General features: G+C 43.8%; 1 long non-coding RNA gene across 2 annotated transcripts in view; it reads left to right on the top strand.

Moving 5' to 3' along the window:
• LOC121143532 overlaps positions 1-18760 on the top strand; it is a 44804-nt gene that overhangs the window by 7590 nt on the left and 18454 nt on the right. The window contains exons 2-4 of one of the 2 annotated variants that reach the window (XR_005880767.1): positions 3033-3112; positions 5019-5212; positions 6060-8114. The exons of the other annotated variant lie outside the window; for it this stretch is intronic. This is a non-coding gene — a long non-coding RNA (uncharacterized LOC121143532). Of the gene's footprint in view, positions 1-3032; positions 3113-5018; positions 5213-6059; positions 8115-18760 lie in introns of those variants that run through there. 2 annotated transcript variants of the gene reach the window in all.

Genomic DNA, 18760 nt, shown 5'->3' with positions numbered 1-18760 from the left:
GGTTGACACACCTCTGTTAAGAAGAACAGTTAGCCAGAAGTGGATCTACAGAAGCTAAAAAGCAAGGTTAGTGCATTAGAGACTTTCCCAGAGCTGTGGACTTGGATGGATTAGACCTTTGTTTTAGTTTTGGTAGATGGTGCTGTCTACATGCTGAGTTTTACAGCCTGAATGCCACTTCCATCATGGAGTCAGTTGTGCTAAGGTCTGGGGCCCTGTTACATGTGTGGGGGTGGGGGAGTATGCCAGTCTTTGCAAATGTTGAGGAGACAGAACTCAGGCTGTCAGGCTTGGCCTCAGACACATTTTTTTTTTTACCTACCCAACTTCATCTATTATTGAAAAAAGAAATGAGATTAACTGGGCTCAGTGACACATGCCTGTAATCAAAGAAGTGGAGGCCGAGGGGTTAGGAGTTCAAGCTCATCCTCTGCTGCACAGCAGGGTTGAAGGCACCCTGAGACACTGAGGCTGTTTTTTAAAAGAAAGGAAAGGAGATAGAAGGGGAGGGAGGTGAGGAAAAGAGAAGGGAAGAGAGGGAGAGGAGGAAAGGGAGAAAGAATGAGAAGGAGGAATATCATTAGCAAAGTAAACTCAAAATGTAAAGTCTACATTTTGGTCAAGTGCTAAATATATGTAACTAGAAGATGGAGAATTTATTCATGTTACTATGAATCTGAGCACCTATATAGTCTTGTCACTAAAAATTACTTTTTAGACTGTTTTGAAACCAGTTTCTAGGGAGCTAGAAGTTGAAAACATTTTAAAATGGTAAAAATAATACAATGTCTCATATTTCAAAATATAATAGTAGTAGAAGCAATAGATAAAACTAGAGCTTGGCAATAAAACCCAGCAGTATCAGTTTTAATGGCTCTGGTCGTTTATTGTTGTGGGAAATTCTTAATATCAATAAAATAAATTGAAAATGGAAACACGAAAGCAAATCTTTTCCCAACTTTTGGAATATTTTACTTAAAAAAAAAAAAAGTCCAAGTCTTATGTAGCCCAGGCTAGCTTTGAATTCTTGATCCCTGCACCCATTCACAAGTTCTGAGATTAAAGGCATTTTCACAATATCCATATAATATTTTACTTTTAAGATAATTATTTTAAGTTTTGACCTTGTTGTTTGTTTTTTAAGAAAAAAATTTGGAAATACACAATAGCAAGAGGCACCAGTTATACCTCTGGAGACCAGCAGATGGCACTAAAGCACCTTTTCCGGACCCTCTGGGTGGTCAGTAGACTCACAAGATACCTTATTGAATCCAGTTGTAGAGTAGTGATGAGCAAATGAGTCAAGACCATGCTGGGAAACTCACAGAAACAGCTGACCCGAACAAATGGGAGCTCACGGACTCCAGACTGACAGCTGGGGAACATGCATACGACAGAACCAGGCCTCTGGCAGTGGAATCAGTATATATCCCTAGTGCACTAATGGGCTTTGGGAGCCAATTCCCTATGGAGGGACACTCTCTCAGCCTAGATACACAAGGGAAGGCCTAGGTCCTGCCCCAAATGATGACTTTGTTGATCCCCCATGGGAGGTCTCACCCTCTCTGAGGAGTGGATGGGGGGGTGGAGTGGGGGGGATGGGGAGATGGGCAGACAGGAGGAAGAGGGAACTGGGATTGGTATGTAAAATAAGATTGCTTTTAATTTAAATAAAAATTAATTTAAAAAACAAACCCATTAAATTATAGGTGTGAGTAGCCCTAGTCCCTTTCTTCTCTTATCTCTGTCTCATACTATGTTAACTTTTGTTGAATTGTGCCACAACAAATGTTTATTATTGATTAATTGAGAAAGACCAGAACTGACATAGATTTTAGAACTGGCAGCTAAGGATAATAAATGGTTTATTATATATGTTCCATATCTTTAAAAAGTTAAATACAAGCTGGGCATGGCAGTCCATACCTTTAATCTCAGTACTCAGGAGGCAGAAGCAGGCAGATGTCTGGGTTCAAGGCCAGCCGGGCCTATAGAGTAAGTTCCAAGACAGCCAGGAATGTTAGTTACATATACTAAACTAGAAAACATTTAAGTAGCTGGGTGGTGGTGGTGCAAGTCTTTAATTCCATCACTCAGGAGGCAGAGGCAAGTGGGTCTCTAGATTTGAGGCCAGTCTGATCTCAGAGTGAGTTCCAGGACAGCCAGGGCTACACAGAGAGACCCTGTCTTAAAAAACCAGGAAAAAAAAGGAAAAGTCCAAGTGAAAAATACAGAGAGAAATATTTACTAATTATAATTATTTTAATTAATTGTAATATTTATCAATGTATAATCATTCAATATTTAATAATATTATTCAAAGTAATATTACTTGTTTCTGACAAAGATATATTTTAACACATTACCAGTACTACGGTAAGTCATTAGTACCCTTTAGGAAGCAATTTAGAAACAATTGTCTGGAGCTTGACATATGTGCATTCCAATTAATGCACTAATTCTATTTCTGGAAGTCTTTAACAAGCCAACATTCCAGAGCCAGGAACAGACCATTATCATCCTATTGTGTGGGATGTCAGATTTTTTAAGTTACAGGGGCAGAGAGAGGGCTCAGTGGTTCAGAGCACCGGAGCCTTTTCACAGAACCAGGTTTTGTTTCTCAGCATTCACAGGGCAGCTCACAACCTTCTGTAGCTCCAGTTCCAGCGGATCCAATACCCTCTTCTGGCCTTTCAAGGTACCAGACATACAGATGGTACACAGACATATATGTAGGCAAAAAGCTCATACACCTAAAATGAAACAAAAATTTTAAAATATAGTTATATCTTGTTAAATATGAATACAGTTAATAAACATGCATATTCTCCTTTTTTTGGAACTTACTATGTAAATCAGTAAATGACTCACAATTCTGCTTTAATGTTTCAGCCCTTTTTGGTTAGAAGTTCCTGATGCTGGATGAGTAAGACAGAAAGAGCTAGAACACACAGTAATATCCATCGCCTAGTCAAACATTCCAAAAGTTCACTTAGAAATCGGTTGATTAGACCTCTTAAACTTACTTTCAGAACACCATTGGCCACTCCAGAGAAGCCTGAGAAGATTGCAAGGTGCCAGAACCTGAAACCAGATCTGCCCCTTGGGAAAGGTTGGTCCCGGAACAGGCACATTGAATGCCAAGGGCATTCGGTGCATATGAGGTGTTGTCCTGAAGACAGGGGCATCAGCGAGCATTATAGAGGGCCCAGAGGAAATGGCATAATTCTGTTGGGAAGTAGACATCAGCAACTCACAATCTAAGAGTAATGATACTTAGAAGATAAGCTTGTCCAAGACACCAAGAAAAGATATACAGGGGTGCTGAGGATTAGCTCAGTTGGTAGGGTGCTTGCCTAGAATTCATGAGACTCTGGGTTCAATCAATATCAATTTGTAAACCAGCATGGTAGTGCATGCCGAAAATCCAGCACTTGAGACGTAAAGTCAGGAGGACCGGAAGTTCAAGAACATCTTTTTGGCTACATAGTAAGTTTAAGGCCAGCTTGTGATACATGAGACCCTGTTTCAAAAAACAAAACAAAACAAAAACAAAAACAACCCCGCATACAAAAAACAAAACAGCAAGAACAAAAGTATATGAGGGTAAGCTACAGGATATGGAAAAAATCATTGTAATTCATATACCTAACAAATGCTTCATGATGAGAATATTTAAGAAAGTGTCCCAAATTATATACATATATTCATACGTGTATGTGTGCATGTTTGTGTATTTGCATATGCATGTGTGTATGTTAGGGGATGCAATAACGAAACTACTAAAACGACCACTCCATTATTAGGGGGGAAGGTTTTATTGTGGACAAGAGAGAGAAAATATCCAGAGGCTTCTGGAAATGTCCAGAGCAGAGAGAATAAAACAAGCAAACAAACAAACAAAAAAACCAGACCAGACATGGCCAGTGCTAGGAAAGTGGAAAAATCATGCAGGTTATAAGGAGGATGAACAGCTAGGGAGGGAAGCTTGTGAGCTGGAGCATGCCTAGGAATTTATGATAGAATTGGGGATGGGAGATGTCAGGATGCTAGCATGGGTTAGAAATGTATAGTACACTTTAATCCCAGCACTTGGGAGGCAGAGGCAGGCGGATCTCTATGAGTTCGAGGCCAACCTGGTCTACAGAGCAAGTTCCAGGACAGCCTCCAAAGCCACAGAGAAACCCTGTCTTGAAAAACCAAAAGAAAGAAAGAAAGAAAGAAAGAAAGAAAGAAAGAAATGTTTAGTACATACTTGTGAATAAGGACTGTGGGAGCCTGGAGGTTAGCATGGACTTTGATATACTGATAGTTGCCATAGATATATGAACCATATATATCTTCTGTCAGGGGCAAGGGAAATGACTCCTTTTGTCAGACAGAAAACAAATTCCTAAGGAATGCTGACTTTTCTTTAAACACAAGAAATCCTTGTATAGTCCATCTTGAGCACATTTCTAGGTATATGCATTTCCTGAGACCTAGGCAAACACACACACACACACACACACACACACACACACCAGTAGGAAAATGAGCAAGATACCTAAACAGTCATTAAAACAACAATAATGTTCTCTACATTAGGCTTTGCCCATTAATCAAAGCCACAGTGGGGTTTCACTATACCTGACAAGCATGGCTGATACAAGAGAGATTGGCAGGGTCTGGGATTGAAACTCTGTGCTTTTCAAGAATGCATGAAGCCCCAGGTTTCATCCCCATGGGGAAAAAAGAAAGAGAAGAGAGAGATGGAGAGAGGCAGGAGAGAGAGACATACAGACTAGCATATGAGCTGGGCATGGTAGCTCACACCTCTAATCATAGCACTCAGGAAGTAGAGGCAGGCAAATCTCTGAGTCTCAGGCCAGTCTGATCTACCTAGAGAGTTCCAGGTCAGCCAGGATGACATAGTGAGGTCCTATCTCAGAAAAAAAATCTAATACACTGCTGGTACAAATGCACATTGGTACAGATACTTTGTTAAATTATTGTTTCACAATTACTTAAACTCTCAGGTGTGCTGTTCAGAACAGAAATATGGATGTATATGACCAGAAGATATGCCTAAAAAAGACCCACAACAGCATCATTTGTATCATCTTGACCCAGAGCCAGGCCAGATATCCAGCAGAAGAATGGACACGTGTTCTTGGAATGCCACACATTAGAATCCTGCTCAGCAGTGAACCAACACTCCATTGCTCTGCAGGTAATTAGGCTTCCCAAGAGCACCCTGATGAGTAACAGGCATCAGACACAGAAGGACGCACATGGCTTAATTTTACACATGTGATAAAGTCAAAGACTGCTAGTGCCCTTAAAGAACTAACCTGTGCAGCAGGGCTAGGAAGTTAATAGGCAGGGTGAGGGGTTTATAGACTCCTGTGATGGTCTCTTTCTGGATTTGGGTGATAAAATGTGCTCACTTTGTGAGGAAAAAAATCTTCAAGCTATGCATTCTATTTTTCTATATACAATGTGTATGCTAATAGAATGCTTTTTAAATTTTTATTTAAAGAGAAAAAAGACAGAGGCAGCCTTAGGCAGCAGTTAGTATGTAGCAAGACCCAGATGTGGTGATATATTATTTATGATTTATTAAAGCTTGCCTGAGGGTACAGAAAGCAAAGCTAGCCACAAGCCATAGAGGTCAGGCAATGGTGATACATAGCTTAAACCCAGCAGCCACACTAGCTAGCCAGGCAGTGATGGCACACACCTCTAATTCCAGGACTCAAGAGACAGGCAGATGGATCTCTGTTAGTTCAAGGCCTCCCTGGCCTACACAAAAGTAAAGAGTAACAGAGCTCACACCTTTAATCCCAACACTGGGGAGGTGGAGACAGGAGTGATACAGTGGAGCAGAGAAAAGACTATAAGGCAGGAGGAGACAGGATCTGACAGCATTTGCCTTTGAGGACTCATGGAAACAGGATTGCCATTTCAGTTTGGTAGAGGTAACACTACTGGCTTGCCTGCTTTGCTTCTCTTACTTTCAGCTTGAAGCTTGAAGCCAATATCTGTCTCTGGGTTTTTATTTTTTGTGCTACACCCAGATGCCAGGCAGAAGACCCAGGAATGCAAAGTAGCCTCAGGCACAGGTGAACAATGAAAGCTACACAGCACCACAGCCAGGAAGAATGAAGTTGCTCAGAACAGAGCAGAGCTACACAGACAGGTTTAGCACAGACAACCGGCTCAGGTTGTAAAGCTGCCATTTACTGCTGCCCCTGCCTCCCAATGGCACATCTGGATCTCAGCTACCTTGTTTACAAAATAGAAATAATACAGAGCTCCCAAGGTTTGTCTCATATGGAGAATGAGTTTGGTAAGTATTAACTATGGTAATAGTCACTTTACTTCAGGAGGGACAAGAGGTCAAGTTTAGCTCCCATGAACAATGTGGAAACCCACATACACAGAACAGAAGTCAAAGGTAAAGCTGAAGACACATTGAGAGAGACTCAGGCATGTTTCTGAATCCTGGGCCTATGATGCTCCAAGTTTGGAACAGAGACTCTGCAAGGATCGAGATGGGGAGAAGACGAGGAAAGAGAGGGAGTGGGGCCTGGTAGGATATTTTGCCATAAATATGGCACACAATAGTTTCTTTTGTCCTGGCACACTTCTTCCATCGGGTTGTGATGGAGTCTGTTTTATATTAATTAATTTTATTGTGTGTGTGTGTGTGAGTGTTTTATCTGTGAGCATGTATATGCAGAAGTTAGAACAGGGTGTTAGATACCCTGGAACTGGAGTTAGGGGTGTTTATGAACTACTTTCTTGGTGCTATAGATGAGGAGAGCCAAGGTTCCCCAGCAGAGGGTCAGAGCCAAGACCCTCAGCATGTCAGTGACTATCACAACACAGACAAGCCCTGACTAAAATCTTATTGTCCATTCAACTCACAGAAGCATAAGAAACAATAAGTAGTTTCTGTGTTACGTTTGAAGTTGGTTTGACATGTTATGTAGGATGGTTACTGTGTCAATTTGACAGAATCAATCTAGAATCACCTGAAAGATGGGCCTGTGGGGACGGTCTTGATCATATTAACTGAGGAGAAGGGATCTGCCCCCTGTGGGGGGCACCATTCCCTGGCTGAAATCCTGGATCGTACAGATGGAGAAAGAAGATGAGCAGCTCCAGGTGTTCAAGGCTCTCTTCAGACTGCAGACACATTGTGACCAGCTGCTTCAAGCTGCTCTGACTTCATTGTCATGACAAACTGGACCCTGAAACTGTCACCTAACATAAGCCTCACCTTCCTTAAGTTGCTTTCTTGCCAGGGTACTTTATCAAAGCACTGGAAAAGTAGATGGCTTCCATAGATAACTGTCATCAAAATGAGCATCTCACGGTGAGCAGCTGCTAAGGAGAGCACAGCTCATGTGCAGCCGCTGTGGGGTCGGGGAGGAGAACGCTGGAGGGGATGTGTAGAGATGATAGAACAGCGAAGACGAGCTGACAGAACAATGGTGGGGTCGCAGCAGAAGGGCTGTGGGTGACCATAAGTCCTGTACCATGCTAGACTGGTGCCTGCTATTCTTGTGAGCTTTGCAAGGAGATTTTTCATCACGGTGTGGAAAGTTCCTGTTGCCACATTTTAACTTCCCGTGACAAGACACAACTTGCATGCTACTGTGATCAATACCTGACAGGAATTAACTGAAGGGTTCACTGTATCTGAGGTGATACAGCCCATCGTATGGGGAAGGGCAGTGTGGCAGGTGGTGCCCTGGTGGCAGCAGTGTGATCTGGGGCTCTTTACCTCCTCACATCTTGTCAGAACAGGAAGTGGAGAGTGAATAGAAAGTGAGGGTGAGTCAAAAACAATCTCAAAGACCACCCCCAGTAACCCATTTCCTCCAGAGAGCCTCCACGTCACAAAAAAAATCTTCCAAAACTGCATCACTTGCTGGGGTCTAGGTGCCCAAACACCCGAGCCTATGGGAGACATTTCATGAGACTGTGAAATTCAAACTATGATACTGGGCTAATATACAGAGGGAAAACTATCCTGTGATCCCACTCACAAGGACACCTGTAGGAATCAAGTTCTTTTAAGAGCAAGCAGGTGAAGACTGGAGGCTGTCAGGGTCTGGGGGGGCAGGGAGGAGAAATGAGTTCTTATTTAAAGATTCATTATTTATTATTTTATGTGTATGTTTGTGCCTATATGCACCATGTGTGTGTAGCAGTTTATGAAAGCCAGAGAAGAGAACTGGATCCTCTAGAGCTGGAGTTATAGGTGGTTGTGGACCACCATGTGGATGCTGTGACCAAACCCTGGTGGTCCTCAGTGCTCTTAACCACTCGTGGGCCATCTCCTCAGATCATGTTATTATTTTATAACACACAAGTTATGAGGTAGATAGTAATAATGGATATATAACATGAGTATACTTAATAATACTAAGCTATACTTGTAATAGTTTAGATTTTTATTATGAGCTGAGTATAGTAGCACATACCTTTAATCCCAGCACTCAGGAGGCAGAGTCAGGCAGATCTCTGAGTTCAAGGCTAGCCTGATCTACAGAGCTAGCTAGCTCCAGGACAGCCAAGGCTACACAGAGAAACACTGTCCCAAAAAAGGCTTTTATTATGTATATTTGCTACAATATAAAAAGTAAAAATTGACAGAAGTAGCATGAACACAAATAGAAGTGGTGTGATGGCTTGAATGTGGCGGGGGTGGGAGGAGTATTGCTGGGATGAAAAAGAGTTACAAACACTGCTAATAGGAAAATGGGCCCAGATTGCAAAAGGATGTGTGTCACAATGAATGAAAGGTGTACCAGATACTGTGCATTGCAGAAGCAAGAGAAAGACACACACAACACAGGAAATCAAAAGCCCATGTCTGTTTCTGCAGTCCTCTGGGCAGGATCGCAGTCTTCTACACCGCCAGTTTACTTTTACAGTAGTAACAAAGTCTCTGACAGAGGCAATTGAAGAGAAGAAGGGCTTGGTTTTGACTAACAGGGCGTGAGAGGGTGTGGTTCACCATGGAGGGAGAGGCATGCATGAATTCAGGGTGCAGGAATATGCAGCAAGTACTCTTCACACCTCAGCAAACCAGAAAACAGAGAGCACAATGGCCAGAACATGAGGACTACCACCAATACAGGGCTCCCTATTCCACCAGCTCAGCCCCAATGTCCCAGATCAGCAGCTCCAGCTGTTGACCAAGTGTCCTGACACACGGGCCTGTGGAGGACATTTCATACTGAAGCCTGTCTGATGGTGAGCCACAGGGAGCCCTTCCCCTAAGTTGCCTCTTTGAGGTATTTGATCTTGGTGATACGGAGAGTTGCCAACACACTCTTCTTTTCCTTCAATGGTGTTCTCATGGCAACCCATTTCCGTTGTCCTGTAGTTGCTAGACTCGGTCCTGCACTGCACTTTGGCTGTATGTGATTTGCATTTAGCTTCCCTATTCAGACCCAGTTAGACCTGGAAGAGGATGGGGTGGAAGAGAAATCAACCAGGGGCAAAGAGTCACAAATGATTAAATCTTTTTAAAAATTTTTTAATTTTATTATTTTAATTTTAAATAGCTTGCTTTACATGTCAATCCCAGTTCCCTCTTCCTCCCCTCCTCCCGCACTCCCCCACCATCCCCCCCAGCCTCCCACCCTATTGCCAATTCCTTCCACATAGGGGATATCTAGAGTCTGTCATTTCACTCAAGGCAGGGTCCAGGCACTCCCCTAAGAGTCCAGGCTGAGAGAGCATCCCTCTTTGTGTTATGGACACACGATGTCTGTTTGTATGCCAGGGATAAACACTGATCCACTACCCAGCGCCCCATAGGTTGCCCAGGCCTCCTCACTGACTCTCACACTCAGGGGGTCTGGATCAGTCCCTTTCTGGCCTCCCAGCTGTCGGTCTGGGGTCCAAGAACTCTCCCCTGTTCAGATCAGCTGCCTCTGCTGTTTTTGCCAGCCCATTCTTTGCTAATTTGCTCATCGCTCCTCTCTCTCTCTGTCACTGGGTTCCATGGGTTCTGTTCAGTGTTTAACTGTGGGTGTTTGCCTCTGCTTCCCTCAGTCACTGGATGAAAGCTCCAGGATGGTTTTAGACATCAAGTTCATTATCAGGAATGGCCATTTAAGGTGGTCTCTCCATTATTGTTTAGCTTGCCAGTTGGTGTCATCCCTTTAGATCACTAGAGGTCACACTGGTGCCAGATCTGCCTTCTAACCTATGATTCCCTCTTCCCCCTATTCTACCCCCCACTCAACCTTCCTGTTCCCCCATGACCTACTCTCTCTTCCTCTTCTTCCCCTCTCTTCTTCCCAGCTCCCACTCCCCCCCCCCACCCCTCACCGTGTTCCCAATCTGTTCAGAAGATCTTGCCTCATTCCTCTTCTCTGGGGTACCATGCATATCTCTCTTAGGTTCTTTCCTGTTTCCCAGACTCTCTGTCAGTGGAAGTGCAAACTGTCACTATCCTGATCCATGTCTAAAATCCATATATGAGTGAGTACATACCATGTTTGTCTTTTTGTGACTGGGTTACCTCACAAATGATTAATTCTTAAAGGACAGCCTTCTTTTCTTTATTATCCCTGTGGAATTCATTGTGAGACAAGACAGTATTGCCTGCTGACCTTATGCAAACATCTGAAAAAAAAATATCATTCATGGCCAGGGCAGATGGCTCATTGGGTAAAGGTGTTTGATTTCAGGGACCCCTATCCTGAGTCTCTTGTAAGTTGTCTTCTGACCTCCACAAGCACTGTGGTACACGTACCCACACTAAATAAATAAATGTAGGTTTAAAAATTTTTAAATATATCAGTCATGGGCATGGGAGATGGCTCAGTGAATAAAGATGTTTCTTGCCAAGTTTGACAGCCTGAGTTCAATCCTGGAACTGACCCACAAGGTGGAAGGAGAGAATGGACTACTACAATTTATCCTCTGACTTGTACACCATGGTGTACCTGCACACACACACACACACACACACCACACACACACACACACACACACACACACACACACAAAATAAATAATACACATGTATGTATTTTGTTTTTTTGAGACAGGGTTTCTCTGTGTAATAGCCCTGGGTGTCCTGGAACTCACTTTGTGGACTAGGCCAACCTCAAACTCACTCAGGTCTGTCTGCCTCTGTCTCCCAAGTACTGGAATTAAAGGCATAATATGAAAATCTATTTTTAAAAGCTTACAGAATTTGTTAATTTTTAGCATATCTCACCTTTTTGTTATATTTTTATTATCTTATTTTATGTGTTTGGATATCTTGGCTGCATTTATGTTTGTGTACCATAGGTGCCTGGTGCCTACATAGACCAGAAGAGAGCAAAGGATCTCCTGGAAATAGATTTGCAGATGGTTGTGAGCCACCATGTGGTGACAGGAATTCAACCTGGGTTTTTTGGAAGAGCAGCTAGTGCTCTTAACCACTGAGTCATGTCTCCAGTCCCTAGTTTTGTTATACTAGCAACAAATTTCTGCCTATTAAAAAGACACTGTTGCCAGGCAATGGTGACACATACCTTTAATCCCAGTCCGCATGAGGCAGAGGCAAGTGAGTCTCTAAGTTTGAGGTGAGCCTAGTCCACAGAGAAAGTTCCAGGACAGCCATAGCTGTTACACGGAGAAACCCTGTCTCAAAAAAAACCAAATAAATAAAAAGAAGGTGCTAGAATCCTGCCTTGGTTTGCAGAATTCTGAGGGGAAATAGCATTCTACTAATGCTATGATGTATCTTCCGTAAGAACAGTTCATATAGGTATCCCTTAATGTGTTCCCTCTCCTGCAAGACAAGCCTGTAAATACTCACATATGTGTCTACATGAAATGACTCTTCACATGTTTGTCCTCTCGCTAGCTTATGAATTGTCTTTGGAAAGGTTCCAAGTCTGTTTTTGCATCATGTACTTGTCTAATCCTATTTCAGTGCCTTCATCATAGTATGACAATAGGCATATGTTGGCTGGTTGACTGTGTGCAAATGTTGAAAGTGAATACATAGGCAGCTGTACTGTGCTGGACAAATTTTACCAAAACAAATTCACCCTTTAAATGCATAAGCATGTTCTTCCAAAGCATATTTCCAACATCACATGTTGGTACAGCCTTACTTCCCTTTCTCCATGAGAGTAGGCTTGCCAGGGAAGACTCCCAAGACAGAGAATCACACCAGCATCCTCATCTCATGACATCATCATATGCATTCAGCTCTGTCCTCTTCAGCTTATATAGCCCTGGCCACCAGCATCATCCGAGGTTACAGTGTCACTCAGGTGGCTCACGTCACCACTTTCCATTCCTCCCCACTGCTGGAGTCTCATTTTAGCCTCAGGGATCACGAGGCATGGCGTGTCCAGAATGTCACTTGTAGAGATAACATTACTGTTTGCCCCTACTGTCTAATGACCCTGCTCTAGCACCTAGTATCACGTGCTATGTGTGTGACTTAAGAGGCGGGTGTAAGCAGAGGGCTTTGTTTGGGGTTGATGTAGCCAACCGAAAATGCAAACAAGGCAGTTTCTTGGTACTTAGTGACAAACTTGCATCAGTCCCCATATGACGGTAGCCCACATCCCAGTTCCCTGCAGCAAGTGACAATAGTATTTAAATACTCAATTTCCAAGCATTAGGAGTCCCTGTGCTCTGGAGTTCCCGCCGTCTGCAGTGTGGAAGCAGGCCTGGCAGCCCCCACTTTCCCACCCAGGAACATCTCCTTACGACCACCACTTCCATTTCATGGCTTTTCAGTTTCAGCCCCATAAACGTCCCCTCAGAGGGAAATACAAAAATAGAATCAGAGAGACAAGGATCTCGAGATGGCAGGCGACAGAGATCTCCTACAGAGCCCCATGGACTGTTTGGAATTTCCTTTCTCAATAATCCGCAGATCATCAAAAATAGGGCCTGTCTGCCTTCTGTGGCCCTCAAAGTTCTAGGTCTGGACCCCTCCTAACTCAGACATGCCACTGGTGTTGTGGGGAGGGCCCCGGGGCAGGGGTCGCTTTCAAGCACAGCTGCTCCCGAGCTGGGGAGCTTACCCTTGCCAGCCAGGAGCTGTTGCCAGGTTTCTGGAGTGTTAGAATAGTAAACAGTTGTTTCTCAGAAACAGAGATAGGGTGATCCACAGCCTCACATGCTAAATTTAAATTTCATTGCCCTCTTTCCTAACAACAGGGATCAGAGATTTTCCAGCGGGGGTGGGGGTGTGGGGGTGGGGCGGGGGTTGATGTAGTTCTAGGGGTTTGGAGGAGGCAACCACTAGGATATTTGCTACCTCCAAATCCCAAAGGACGCTTTGCCTGTGTGATCACAGTGTCCCTGATGTTTTGAGAAGACCCTAGAAACCGTCAGGGAAAATTAGATTGGGAGGTGGCACAAGTTCTTGGCTATTGGGCCCATTGCTGCCCCTGTGAACTTTCTCACAGTTATCAGGAAGCAGCTAAAGGGCTGAGAGTAAAGTGAATGATGTGGACATAATTAAATGCTGACAACAGTGTGGCTAAGAACCCAGGACTCACTGAGCCTTGGGGCTAGTGAAGATTTAGTGGGTAAACATGGATGTCATCAACCATGTCATCAGAACAGAGATGGCTAAGCAGATGAAAGGCAGTGGGGTCCCTGAGGACATGGCTCACTCAGTAATGTGTCTGCCTTACAAGCACAAAGTCCTGAGTTCAATCTCTCTGACCCACATGAAGTCAGACATGATACACACCTGCAACCCTAGCTGTGGAGAGGGTGGAGACAAGTGGATCCCTGGAGCCATTGGCCAGCCAGTCTAGCTAATTAGGGAACTCCAGGTTCAGAGAGAGACCCTGTCTCAAAAAATAACATAGAGCCAGGTGGTGATTGATGGTGCACACCTGAGGCAGAAGCAGGTGGATCTCTGAGTTCAAGGCCAGCCTGGTCTACAGAGTGAGTTCCACCAGTCGGGACTGTTATAGAGAGAGAAAAACCCTGTCTCGGAAAACCAAAACCAAACAAGCAAGCAAGCAAACAAACAAAAATCCCCAAAATAGAGAGCAACCAAGGAAGATAACGGATGTCAACCTTGGCCTCAAACACATGTATATATGAGCACAAATAATACACACGCATACACACAAAAATAAAGTGATAAATAACAATTTTGTAAAACATGGAGCTTGGAGCAAAGCTGGAAACCAGAAGTAGAGGCATCCTCCCACCAACCACATCCCAGCTCATTGTTATGCTCCATGCCCTCCCTTGCCTGTGAGGTTGGGATAAAGACTTGAAGAGAAGGTAAAGCACAAAAATGTAGACATTTGTTTGAGCCATGGACCTTTGAATTCTTAAAGCAGAGAAGGAAAAATCCCCATAGAGGACAGAACTGCCCAGAAGAAATTTCTTAGTTGTGAAAACAACATTTCATCTGGCCATTTAGTTGCATAAATACAGAATCAAACCCAAAAGTGGAAATGGGAACATAGCAGGTACTCTTTTCTTTTTATTACATTTAATTGATCAATGGCTGACTGGATGAAGTGTGTGTGGGTGTGGGTGTGTGTGTGTGAGAGAGAGACAGAGACAGAGACAGAAGAGGGATAAAGAACAGGATACATGGTGAGAGTGTGGATGTCAAAGGACAACTTGAGGGAGTCCTCTCCTTCCACTATATGGATCCCAGGTCTGAACCTATCTATCTATCTATCTGTCTATCTTTTTTTGAATGAAAGTCTCATGTAGTCAAGCTAGCCTTGACTATGTAGCCAAGGATGACCTTGCATTTCTAATATTCTTGTCTCTACCTCTAAAGTGTAAAGATTAAAGGTAACTGCCACCACACCATTATGTACACTGCCAAAGATGGAACTCAGGGCCTCCTGTATGCTGGATAAACAACTGAGCTACAGCTACAGTCCTTCTGAACTATCTTGCTATAAATACTAGGATATGTTTGCCTTTCCTCATGTGTTACTTTACTTATCACTGCGACAAACAATTGACAAAATAAAAAAAAATGTCTTAAGAGAGGAATGATTTTGTTCAGTCCCTGGTTTCCCTAAAATGGTGGGGAAGGCACGGAGAAGTTCATGGCAGCTGGAGTATGAGGTGGAAACACTTCACACCTTGGTAGCTCAGATAACTTAGAGCTAGACCAGACCTAGAGGCTGGTATAATCTCAGAGGCTCAGCCTAGCGCCATCTCCCAATGGTTCAGCAACTTCCCAAAACAGCATCACCAGCTGGGAACCAAGTACTCAAACACAGTCTGCTGGAGACATTTCAAGATGCAGCAGTAACAGCCATTCTTCTGTTCTTGTGAGAAAACCAGCACCAGGTTTCTAGAATGTTTGAATAGCAAAGAGTTCACCCCCACACAGGAAGTGAAGAGAGAGAACAGGAAGTAGGGTCAGCAATAAACCTCAGAACCCTATTTCTAGTGATGTACTTCCTCCAGCAAGGCTCTACCCCCTAGGGCTCTATAACCCTCAAAAACAGCACAACTGTCTGGGAACCCAATGCTCAAATATATAAGCTTGAGGAACTTTTTTGTTCAAACCACCACAACCTTCTGATGAACACCTATCTTCAGATATCAACTACCACTGGTGGCAAAGAATTAAGAAATTCAGTGTTTATTTAATCCTTATAACCCATTAAGTGTGACCTAGCAAAGCAATGTGTTTTTAAGAGTTTGTGTTTTTGTTTCAGTTATTTTGATATAGTTGATATCACTTTATTCTAAATCAAGCATGATCATTTTTTGGAAAGAGCAGAGTTTGTAAGAATTCTCATTTTTTGCTTAATATAAACCATATTATTCTTCTCATGTACAGAACCTGGGGCTTTGACCTTGGCACTTGCCTCAACTTGAGCGTCTATAGACAAACACTCCAACCCCTTGCTATTACATAAAACACTTTTGCTACCCAGCATATGGGGGATTGACACCCTACACTCAAACAATTCTCCAAGACCTTGTTCATAGCAGTTGGCTGCTAGTGATAGTTAATATTGATGGTGAACTCAACAGAATCTAGATGTACTTGGGAGACAAGCCACTGGGAAAGGCCATGAAGAATTATCTAAGTGAGGTTAGCCAGGTGGGAAGACCCCTCATAGCTGTGAGTGGCACCTTCCCATGGCCGGGTTCTGGACTGAAGACAAAAAGAAGAAAGCAGGTGGAGCACCAGCATCCCTCTCTGTCTGGTTCCTGGCTGCAGGAGCAATGTGACCAGCTGCCTCAAGCTCCTGCATCATAACTCCCTTGCTGTGATGGACTGTATGAGTCAAAATAAGGCCTTCAAGTGTTTTGTCACAGCAATAAGAAAAGCAAAGACTATTGTGTCCCATAGATCCATGCTGTTCAGATGCCAACCAAAGCTAGCACAGGACTGATGCTTAAGTGCTTAGTCCCACAAGCCTGTGGCTCTCTTCAGATGTCAGCTGTAGGTTTGTGACACCTACTTCTCCCCAATTGCTCCTAAAAATTTCAGATGCTATCTGGTTGGTTTCTTAGCTGTAAGATTGATGAAAGTTAGATTGATGTAGTAGTGCATGCCTTTAATCCCAGTACTTGGGAAGCAGCAGGCAGATCTCTGTGATTTTGAGACCAGCCTGTTCTATACAGTGAGTTCCAGGTCAGACAGAGCTACATAGTGAGACCCTGTCTCAAAGCAAAACCACAAATCAAAACCATTAAAAAAAGATTGGTGGAAATTAGTGTCCTGCTAAGTAGTACATTCCAAAGGTGTTTCTGCATAATCATAAAAACATTAGCTTAGTGGCTGAGGTTGAGAGCAAGTAATTACTAAGAGAACTAAAGATAGTCAAGATAATTTTTTGAGGTTTTGTTGTTGTTGTTGTTTTGTTTTTCAAGACAGGGTTTCTCTGTGGCTTTGGAGGCTGTCCTGGAACTCACTCTGTAGATCAAGCTGGTCTTGAACTCACAGAGATCCACCTGCCTCTGCCTCCCAAGTGCTGAGATTAAAGGTATGTGCCATCAATGCCCAGCTAATTTTGGTTCTTCATAATAGTTAATTTTCATTGTGAACTTGACTGGGCTTGGAGTCACCTAGGAGATACATCTCTGTGTATGTGTGTGTGTGAAAGCATTTCCAGAGATGTTTAACTGAGGAGGTAAGACCTATTTCAAACGTGGGCAGCACCAACCCATGAGCTGGGATCCTGGACTGAATGAAAAGGGAAGAAAAGATAAAACAAGGCTGACTGTCCCGCGCTACCGTCTCGCCAGCAAGAACGACGCAGAACACTCGGATCCTTCTGCAGTAAAGCTTTAATGCATCTTGAGAGATAGATGATCAGCTTCTTAGAGGGAGACCCCAAGTCCCGCGCTACCGTCTCGCCAGCAAGAACGACGCAGAACACTCGGATCCTTCTGCAGTAAAGCTTTAATGCATCTTGAGAGATAGATGATCAGCTTCTTAGAGGGAGACCCCAAGCTAAGAAACCCAGCCCCTTATATAAGCCTAGGAGCTCCGAGTGAGATGTGTAGAGCCGGGATTGGTGGTTTGCACATCACCCCAGATGACGTCACGGGAGAGGCACAGTTTAAACGGTTAACTCCAACTGACAGCGACAGTTAACTCCAACTGACAGCGACAGTTAACTCCAACTGACAGCGACAGTTAACTCCAACTGACAGCGACAGTTAACTCCAACTGACAGCGACAGTTAACTCCAACTGACAGTGGATGTCAGCGCCATCTTCTAACGGCAATAGCGATAGCGAGGCGGCTCCTCACATCTCCCCCTATTCATTTATTTTTGAAGCAATAGGACACCCACAACTTTGGAGTGGAGATAGAGGTCAAATCCCCATGTGCAAATTCGGAACATGTACAAAGCTCCTCTCCAGGGTCTTATCCCCAGAGGAAGTCCTGACCAGTCCGATGTCTTTTTTCTGGGGGAAGGAGATCATGACATAGAACCTTCATGCAAGATGACTTATCTCCCAGGAGAAAGTCGTTATACCGCAGACCTCTCCTGTGCAGTGCTTAGCCTTGCAACTCCTTGGGCTGCTGAAGCCTACCCACTCTATCCCGTGCAATGAGACTAGCCTCGTGGGGTGCAAGAGCTGGGAGGCCAGCGACCTATTGCTTTAACATGGTTAACCAAATGTCAGGGGATGCTCCGTGTTCTAAGGCAGCAAGTGCTTGTGCCACCACCACTTTCTCCTTTTGTTTGGGCTCTGAGCGTACACACCATCCAAAGCATCAACACTATTCCACAGCAGAGAACTAGGCTAAATGATCCTACCCCCACCCATTCCTTAAAATAAGAAAATGCAGATGAAATCCAGGGGAGAGGTCTTCCATCAGAGAAAGATCCAGATGCGTCGAATTCACTTGCAGGATCGCCATTCTCAACTCACGGAGTGTCTGCTCAAACTCAAAAGTCCAATTCTGTAATAAATGTTGAGACAGAGCTTTTGACAGGTTAGCTGCTCTTGTAAAATTCTCATATTGTACTAAGTGACACAAAGGCCAGGCAACTTTGTTCACATCCCAATTTGGCCATCTGCCACAATATATCCAATTGTTCCTGAACCAAATTAATCTGTTGGTTTACCAACATCAGGCCTCCTTGTATCTGAGAATTGGCAGTGGCCTGTTTATCTAGGACCATGGTCACAGTGGCCTATAGTTCATTAATGGTTTGAGTTGTCTGCACAGTGGCAGAAAGTGCAAGGGCCGAGCGGTAACCGAAGCAGTAACCGCGGCGGTGGCTATCAGGCCCACAATAATAGCAGAGATCCCAAA

This window comes from Mesocricetus auratus, unplaced genomic scaffold, assembly GCF_017639785.1.
Source record: "Mesocricetus auratus isolate SY011 unplaced genomic scaffold, BCM_Maur_2.0 Super-Scaffold_100013, whole genome shotgun sequence".
NCBI lineage: Eukaryota > Metazoa > Chordata > Mammalia > Rodentia > Cricetidae > Mesocricetus > Mesocricetus auratus.
Note: the sequence above shows the minus strand (reverse complement) of the source record. Positions and strands in the feature narration are given on the sequence as shown.